Source organism: Tupaia chinensis, unplaced genomic scaffold (genome assembly GCF_000334495.1).
Source record: "Tupaia chinensis unplaced genomic scaffold, TupChi_1.0 Scaffold000359_1, whole genome shotgun sequence".
NCBI classification, from domain to species: domain Eukaryota; kingdom Metazoa; phylum Chordata; class Mammalia; order Scandentia; family Tupaiidae; genus Tupaia; species Tupaia belangeri.
Genome location: NW_006159855.1, coordinates 360,570 through 368,444, shown reverse-complemented (window position 1 = coordinate 368,444; position 7,875 = coordinate 360,570). Strand labels below are relative to the sequence as shown.

General features: G+C 50.7%; 1 long non-coding RNA gene and 1 other non-coding gene across 2 annotated transcripts in view; both read right to left on the bottom strand.

Annotated features, from left to right (window-relative positions):
- Positions 1 to 572: 572 nt before the first annotated feature.
- MIR7-2 (microRNA mir-7-2) lies at positions 573 to 634 on the bottom strand. Its single transcript, NR_129413.1, has one exon. It is a non-coding gene; the product is annotated as a microRNA mir-7-2 (primary transcript).
- Positions 635 to 2,052: 1,418 nt separating this feature from the next.
- The window catches only part of LOC102482825 (uncharacterized), a 6,089-nt gene continuing 266 nt past the window's right edge, over positions 2,053 to 7,875 (bottom strand). Inside the window, exons 2-4 of the long non-coding RNA XR_335206.2 lie at positions 4,391 to 4,493; positions 4,084 to 4,216; positions 2,053 to 2,124 (exon numbers count right to left, since the gene is read on the bottom strand). This is a non-coding gene — a long non-coding RNA (uncharacterized LOC102482825). The remainder of the gene's footprint in view (positions 2,125 to 4,083; positions 4,217 to 4,390; positions 4,494 to 7,875) is intronic.

Here is a 7,875-nt window from a genome sequence, read left to right as displayed (position 1 = left end):
CAAACACAGGGGACAAGGCTTCTCCACCCCAGCCTTCCCCTCGATGACATCTGAGAGCTCAGTAGTACTGATCCTGGGCCCATGAAGTCCCCCACACACATCCAGGTGCCGGACAGGCCCCAGGCACTCAGCCTAGCCGTTTTCCCAGCTTGTGACCAGGCCAGTGGGCACCTGGGCACCTCGGTCATGAGCTCACACCCCTGTGGGCTGCACAGCTGGCTCTTTGGGCATAGAGACACCAGGGCTGGGAGCCCTGGCTATGGGGTCACATCATACCTCCCACTATGGTGCGCCATCATGGCTGTTGGGTGAGTGAGCGAGTAACTAAGGGATTCCCTCTTCCTGCCTTTTAGTCAGCGGTGAGAGGCCCACTGCACCCCAGGGCCCGAGACCCTGTGTCCCCTTCCCCTCTCACGCTACAGTCCATCTCCTCCTTTCTGGAAGAGCCTGGCCAAGGTGCACTTCCGCTGAGGGGCGATAAGGTGGTCCCCAAGGTGTTGTCTAGGAGGCACAGACAGGAACACGTGGAAGGAGAGTCCTCTGCTTCCCGCTCGCCGCAGAGGCCGGTGCCATGTGGCAGACTGGGACTTGTTGTTGAGTATAGTGACACAACAACAAAATCACTAGTCTTCCAGACGGGGCTGGCCGGTCCACGTCGCGTCCAGTTCTGCAAGTCACCGGGTGGCCAGCCCCCTCCCCAGCCTTGGGCCAGCTACGGAGTCAGCCATTTTCCTGATGTTCTGGCAGGGCTGGCTTTCGTCCTCACTTACCAACTGTCCCCCACCTCTGAATACTCCAGAGTCTGTCCCCAGGTGGGAGAAAAACTTTCTTTCCTTCTTTCTCTCTCTCTTTTTCCTTCAGTATTCTCTTATCTATAATGAAGATACTTTCTTTAATAATAGTGGCCTGGGGGCCAGCTGGTGGTGTGGTGTTTTTGGAGCTGGAGTCCTACGTGGCTGACTGTGGTTCTAGTCCCGGGCCCAGCAGCTCGAACATCATGCTAGGCGTATATGTGTATGTGTCCAAAATCGCGAGAGGAGAATGGAGAAGGAATTGTGGTGTGGCCATCCCCTCCCCAGGAGGTGATTTCTCACTTTCCTGTTCTCTGTCTCCCTCTGGTAAGCAGACACCAGAAATCTAAATAAATAAATAAAACCTATGGCAAAAACCTAAATGAACAAAAATAATAGGGGCCCAGTCCTGTAGCCTAGTGGTTAAGGGAGCAAGATCCCACGTGGGATCCCACCTTGGTAGCTGGAAAACATGTATGCATGCCCCAAATCCCAACCAACCGAGAAACAGAGGGGAAGGGATTAGGAACGACCATACCTCCTGGTGGTGGGAGGTGCTTGCTCCCTCTTCCTCCTTCCGGCAGGCACAGGTGCCCTCTGGCAAATTTAAAAATTAATAATGAGGGGACTGTAAGTTTTAAAGGAAAGCAGGCAGATGGTTCATTTCTCTGCCTTCTCTTCATTAATCGCAAAGCACGGTGTGTACCTTCTCATGGAGAAGGGAAGAAAGAGCTCCAGGTGGCCGTGCCCCCCCCCCAGGTGCCTGTCCCTGTCCCCGCAAGTCCTCAGTTGTGGCCTGGTGTGGACAGCCTCCCAGCGCCTGCTGAGTCATCGCGCAGAATGAAGTTGGGGAGGTGGGCTGGGGCACGCAGAGTAGAAGAGAGGGAAGGAGGAGGACAGGTTGTGGACGGGGGCGGAGTAGAATTCCAGCCCGGGTCCATTTCCCCTGCAGTAGCCCCTGGAGGAGCGCTGAGACCCCTGCTGCCTGGCCAGCCTGTAATTGCGCTGACAAGGTACATCCGCTCCTTAATTAGCCGAAGCCACAAGAGCCTGGGAGCTCAGCATCAAGGCCCTCCTTGTCTGTCTGCGGCAGCCAGACGATAATTGCCCTTCCGGATCGGTGCTGCTCTTAGCTCTTCTTCTAATTGTGAGCTCTTCCTTCTCAGCCCACCCTCCGTCCTTCGGTTTGCCCTCTTCATCCAGAGTGGGGAAGGGCTTACCTGGAGAGGGAGAAACTCAGACCAGGAGGGCCCGTGGAGAAGCCTGGCCGTACCCAGCACTGAGGCTCTGCCCTCCCCTGTCCGCCTGGGACAGGGCACAGTCCTGCCGGGGCCTGAGGAAGCACCAAGAAGTTATTTTGTGGGGGCTGTAAGGGAGAGGTATCCCTCCCCAGGAGTGTAAGCCTCCCTTCACACCACGTCTTGATGGGATGCTGGTTCCAAAGGGAACCAAGACCTCACCCCTCACCTACCACTTAACCCGTCAGAGGACAGAGAGGGGCTTGCTGTCTTTCATTTCTTCTGGAAGGAGAAAGAACTGTCTGTCTCGTTGCTGCTGTTGAGAGAGGGTCAGTACATCCTCCGTGGCTTATTGTTTCAAAGACCTGATTATTGGGGCCGGCAGATGGCGTGGGGGTTAAGGGCACTGGACTCCCACATGGTTGACTGTGGTTCGAATCCTGGAACTGGTGGCTTGCTTTCTCACCTTCTCTCTCTCTCACTCTGTCGCTCTCTGGTCAAATTTGAATAAATGAATAAAAATAAATAAATTTAAATAAAATAATTATTTTAAAAAAAACAAACCTGATTATAATATATATACTTTAGGCGGTAACAGACCCCCAGAGAGTTAGACAAGCATGGAGGCTGGCAGGTGGTGGGGAGGTTAAGAGCGCTGGACTCTCACATGGCTGACCACAGTTCGAATCTTGGACCTGGCGGCTTGCTTTCTCATTTTCCCTTTCTTTCTCTTTCTCTCTGGTCAAATGGAAAAATAAATAATAACAGAGGAACAAATAAATAATTCTTTAAAAACTAAAAAGAGTGAGGAAACTGGTACTGGACTCCTTGCAGTCTTACCCCAGCCCACGTGAGTGGCCCTGGCCCGTAAGCCACCAAGCCCGTCACTGCTCTGCTGTCAGATCCGTGAGAACAGACACACCAGCTCATAGTTCGAGCCCAGTGCCCAGCACACAGCCTGGCCCATGGCGTTCAAACTGACAGGCACAGAGGCAGAGTTCAGACTTAGAGTAGGCTCGTGGGGGGGGCGAACAGCATAGATTTCACTGGCGTGTCCCTGCAGGCCTGATGAAGATGGACTTGAGCCGATGGTGGTCCCAGTTCTCTAAAATTCTCGAACTCTCTGACCTCCATCTGGGCTGGTGATAGATACGTAGATGCCAAACAGCAAGAGAGGCTGGTGTGGCCCCAGGGAAATGTACCTTGAAAAAGGGACCTGCCCTTGAGCCCACCCACTCCCACCCCCCACTTCAAGTTCCCTTCCTAAATTTAGAGCTGTCCCCTTAGCAACGCTTGTTTCCATGGTTTCCTCCATGACAACGATTCCCAAACCCCTCCTCTCTTTTTACTTCATGACAGTAATGGGTGACAGGGATCATCCGTGTGGCCACTCCGTGTAACCATGGTAACAATGAACGGAGACTTCATTTTCTTTTGTGAAGAGGGCTGGGGAATATGAAGTTTTTGACTGGGAGTCGGGGGTGTCCAGAGCTCACGTCGCCATTCTCAGCAGAAGGAAGCCAAGGGACTGGTCTAGCCACTAGCTGGTAGGATTTAGTTCAAATATTCACTGGGCCCCCTACTTTAAGCACAACTAAGCTCTAGGAAATCAAAGCTGTACACGACCAGTACCCCCCTGTCGAAGCGCTTGTAGTCTAGCATGAGGGCTCACAGTCTTGCTGAACTCTGGCACAGATGGGGCCAGTAGAAGTGGCTTTTTTTTTTGGAGAGGTTTTTGCTATAGGGCTCATACGCTTGCCAGAAAGAGAGAGAGACAGAGACAGGAAGTGAGAAATCACCCCCCAGGGAGGATGGCCATGCTACAATCCCTTCTCCTCCATTCTCCTTTCGGGATCTTGGGCATGCACACAACGCGCCCAGCATGAGTTTAAGCCACTGGGTCCAGGACTCGAACCGTGGTCAACTACATGGGAGTTCAGTGACATAGCCACTATGCTAACTGCTGGTCCCGAGATGGTTCTTAATAGCACCATAGTAACCAGGCATCTGTCCACTCCCACCATCCCCTTTAGCCAAGAACCAAGAAGACTGACCATGCTGGCTTTGTGGCTCCATGGAGGTGCACTGCTCAGGGGAGACAGGATCCCACATGTGACTGAAGTCCAGGTCCTGGCGGAACGGCCTGACGCATGTCAGATGCACACGTGTGTGTCAGAGATCTATAGCCTGGAGGATTGGAGGAGGGGGATTGCCACAGGACCAGACCCCATGGAGGGTGCTCATTTCTCTTTCACGCGCGCATACACACACACGCACACACACATGCACACACACACAGTTCTAGCATGTATGAAGAAAAAGAAAAACAAGAGAAGACCGATCGAGGGTGTCTATACTCACATGAAGGCTTTTTCCAGGCCGCTGTCAGAGATGCTGTTCTGGAAGGGGAAAGGTTGGACTCTTTCAGAGATGTGGAGACTAACGCAAGCATCCTGGAAGAGGGCTATTCAGTGCAGAGAAGGAAAAGCATATCAGATGTGCCTAAGTCCAGTGCCACGAGGGACTGGGATAATCTCCCGTCCCAGGTGTTCCTGTCACCCATCAACCACACGCCTCCCTGGGAAGCAACGGGCCTGCTCTTACGCTGAATTAGAGGGCCCTTATCTCCGTCCACTCAGTGTTTCTGCTAACCACTAAAAATTCAGGCCCAAAGGGCAGCTGTGAAGAATGAAAGCAGAGAAATATATAAGAGTGTGAGGGTGTTGGGGGTGGTGGCAGGTGGCGTGGTGGTTGAGGCGCTGGACTCCCACATGGCCAACCATGGTTTAAGTCCTGGATCTGGCTGCTTGGTTTCTCACTTTCTCTCTTTCTCACTCTCTGGTGAATTAAAAAATAATAATAATAACTAAAATTTAAAAATAAATAATTCTTGAAAAAATGACGCCCAGAAGACACCAAACTGAGCAGAATGTATCTCCAAGCTGAGGTATCTGTTCAGCACAGACAGCACAGGTCTTTCCTCTTCTAGCTTTCTGTGCTCATCCCCGTGGTTTTCACCATCTCCTTATTGGTGACAACCAATTTGTTTTTTTTTACTTTTTTTTTTGTTAGGTTTTTGCTATAGGGTGCGTGTGCTCGCCAGAAAGACAGAGAGAGACAGAGAGACAGAAAGCGAGAAATCACCCCCCAGGGGGGATGGCCATGCTGCAGTCCCTTCTTCTCCATTCTCCTCTCGGGATCTTGGGCACACACACACACACGCACCCGGCGTGAGTTTAAGCCACCGGGTCCGGGACTCAAACTGTGGTCGACTACATGGGAGTCCAGCGACATAGCCATTAATACTATTCGCTCATCCCTGGTGACAACCCAATTTTATACCTTAGCAGAAACCACAAATATCCCCAGCCCCTCAGTGTGCTGGTAATGATAACCTGCACTAAAAAAAAACAAAAAGGGACCTGCAGCTGGCATAATGGCTATGTTTCTGGACTCCTATGTAGTCAGCTGCAGTTCGAGTCCAGGACCCGGTGGCTTACTCTCATGCCGGGCCCATGTGTGCGTGCCTGCCCAGGATTCCGAGAGGAGAATGGAGAAGGGATTGCCGCGTGGCCATCCCCCCAGCGGGTGATTTCTTGCTTTCTGTCTCTCTGTCTCTCTATGTCTTTCTGGCGAGCGCATGTCACGTGCCCTATAGCAAGAAATCTCTCCTCCAAAAAAAATGTAACAATAACCTGCACTGACATGGAAAGATGCTCATGATTTTATATGAACAATGTATAATGCAGGTATGTTCCAGTAAGCTGCAGATACCTACAGGTAGAAGAGTTTCCCCTCGCAAGTCAAATGTCACCTGGATTAGCAGAGTCAATCCCAGAGCCTGGATCCTAGACCCACAGTTCTGTCCTCTCTGGATGGAACTGAGAATGACTCCATCATTCTGGGTACCCAGTTCACTTGCTAGTCAGAAAAGAATAAATGGCATCCTCTCATTGGTTGACAAGGCAGCACACACCAACCAATAAGAGATGGTTGCTTCCTTTTTGGCCAATAAGATCGCAGTTGTCTTCTTGAAAGGAAAATAGACCCTTTGTTCATAAAGAAAATGAGTAGAAAGGGAAATATTAAAAAAAAAAAAAAACTACTGTTGCTATGGGTCCTTATTGATGTGATCAACGATAACTGCCCCAGAGAATTCATAAAAGCAAGCATGTCTTTGAGGAAGAAAAGTACAAAAAGCAGACCAGCTGTCTAGTCTGACCCAAAAGGAAGTTTCCATAGTAACATGTGAGCGAAGCATTTTAATGTAAATGTCTCTAAATCTGTATCTAGCCAGTACATTATGGGTCTTTTTAGAGTGAGATTATATATGTGTGCGTATATATATATATATGTGCAATGAATGACAGAAAAAGGTGAAGATATAGGGGATTACAGATGGAAAAAAATACAATAGTTAAACATGGAGATTTTCGCTATCCATGTGTTAGGGATGGCTCAGTTTGAAACAAGTTTTTATTTTGGAAAGGGAAAAGTCTGAACGCGATGTATGCTAGATAAATAGATCTTAGAACACAAGTGGTTCGAATAACTTACTAGCAACTCCCCCTTAAATCCTACTGAGAATGCTACAGCTGCCTTTGGCAAATTCTAGGTGAAATCATTTCCCATCCAGCTGTTACCAGCACACACCGGCAGACGAGGCTGACGGGCAAAAAGGAGAGTCAATATTTGTCAATCAAGGGAAATGGGACGGGTCAGAGGAGTAAAAGCTCTAAGTGCCATACTGGCTAATTTAGGAGAGTAAAGCTGGGGAGGAAGAAAAGAGAATCTTGCAGAACTCACCATGGGGATGCCAGTGGCTGTCCCCTAAGGGAGCCCTATTTCTACCTATGCATGCTTTCTCTGTGGTCTCTAGGTCCAGGTAAAAAGTAGGGGTGATCCGGAAGTCAGCCTCTTCCCCCATGCAGGGGGTGACTGCCTGACCAAGGAGAAAATCTCTCTCAATAGCATACGCCCTTGGCCAGTTTCTCAGTCTCCTCCTCTGTAAAGAGCACACGTGTTTGCTCAGTTAAAGGGGAAAAAAAGGGTGGGTGGGGAGAGAACCTCTCCTGGAATATTAAAGGGCTTGGGAGGGGATTGCAAATCTCAGGGTAGGGTATAGACTCCTCTCTGAAAGAGGGCTGAGGGCTAGAGTGGGAAGGATTGCAGTGTTGGAAAAGTAGTTTAAAAGAAAAAAAAAATCCACCTTTCAGAATTTCCCATTGGCAGGGTGGGGAGCTGGTGAAGGTGGCCTGGAGGGGGGTGGTGGGTGGGCCGGGGCTCCCACCCAGTCCCGACCAGGCAGGGGCTCTTGGGAGTTATTTTCAAGAATCAAGGTGTTCCTGGCTAATCAGTGACCAAAACCCCTCCACTTACCGTAACCAAGGCAACAGGACGCAGGGGCTGGGGTTGGTTGCCTGGTAACCATGCTAGTGGGGGGGCCTGTTGGCTTCCTCTTCCCCTTGGTGGGTGGGCCGGGGCTCCCACCCAGTCCCGACCAGGCAGGGGCTCTTGGGAGTTATTTTCAAGAATCAAGGTGTTCCTGGCTAATCAGTGACCAAAACCCCTCCACTTACCGTAACCAAGGCAACAGGACGCAGGGGCTGGGGTTGGTTGCCTGGTAACCATGCTAGTGGGGGGGCCTGTTGGCTTCCTCTTCCCCTCCTCGGTTGTGATAGGCTCAAACATACGAACCCAGGTGTTCATTTTGGACAGATTTCATCCGCGCCCAAATGTGGAGCTGATAAGATACGCTTTTTATCTCGGCTGCGATGCGGCCTCTCTCCACTCCACGCTTTTCCCTTCACTCACTCCCATTAAGGCGCATAGATACTGTGGGGAGG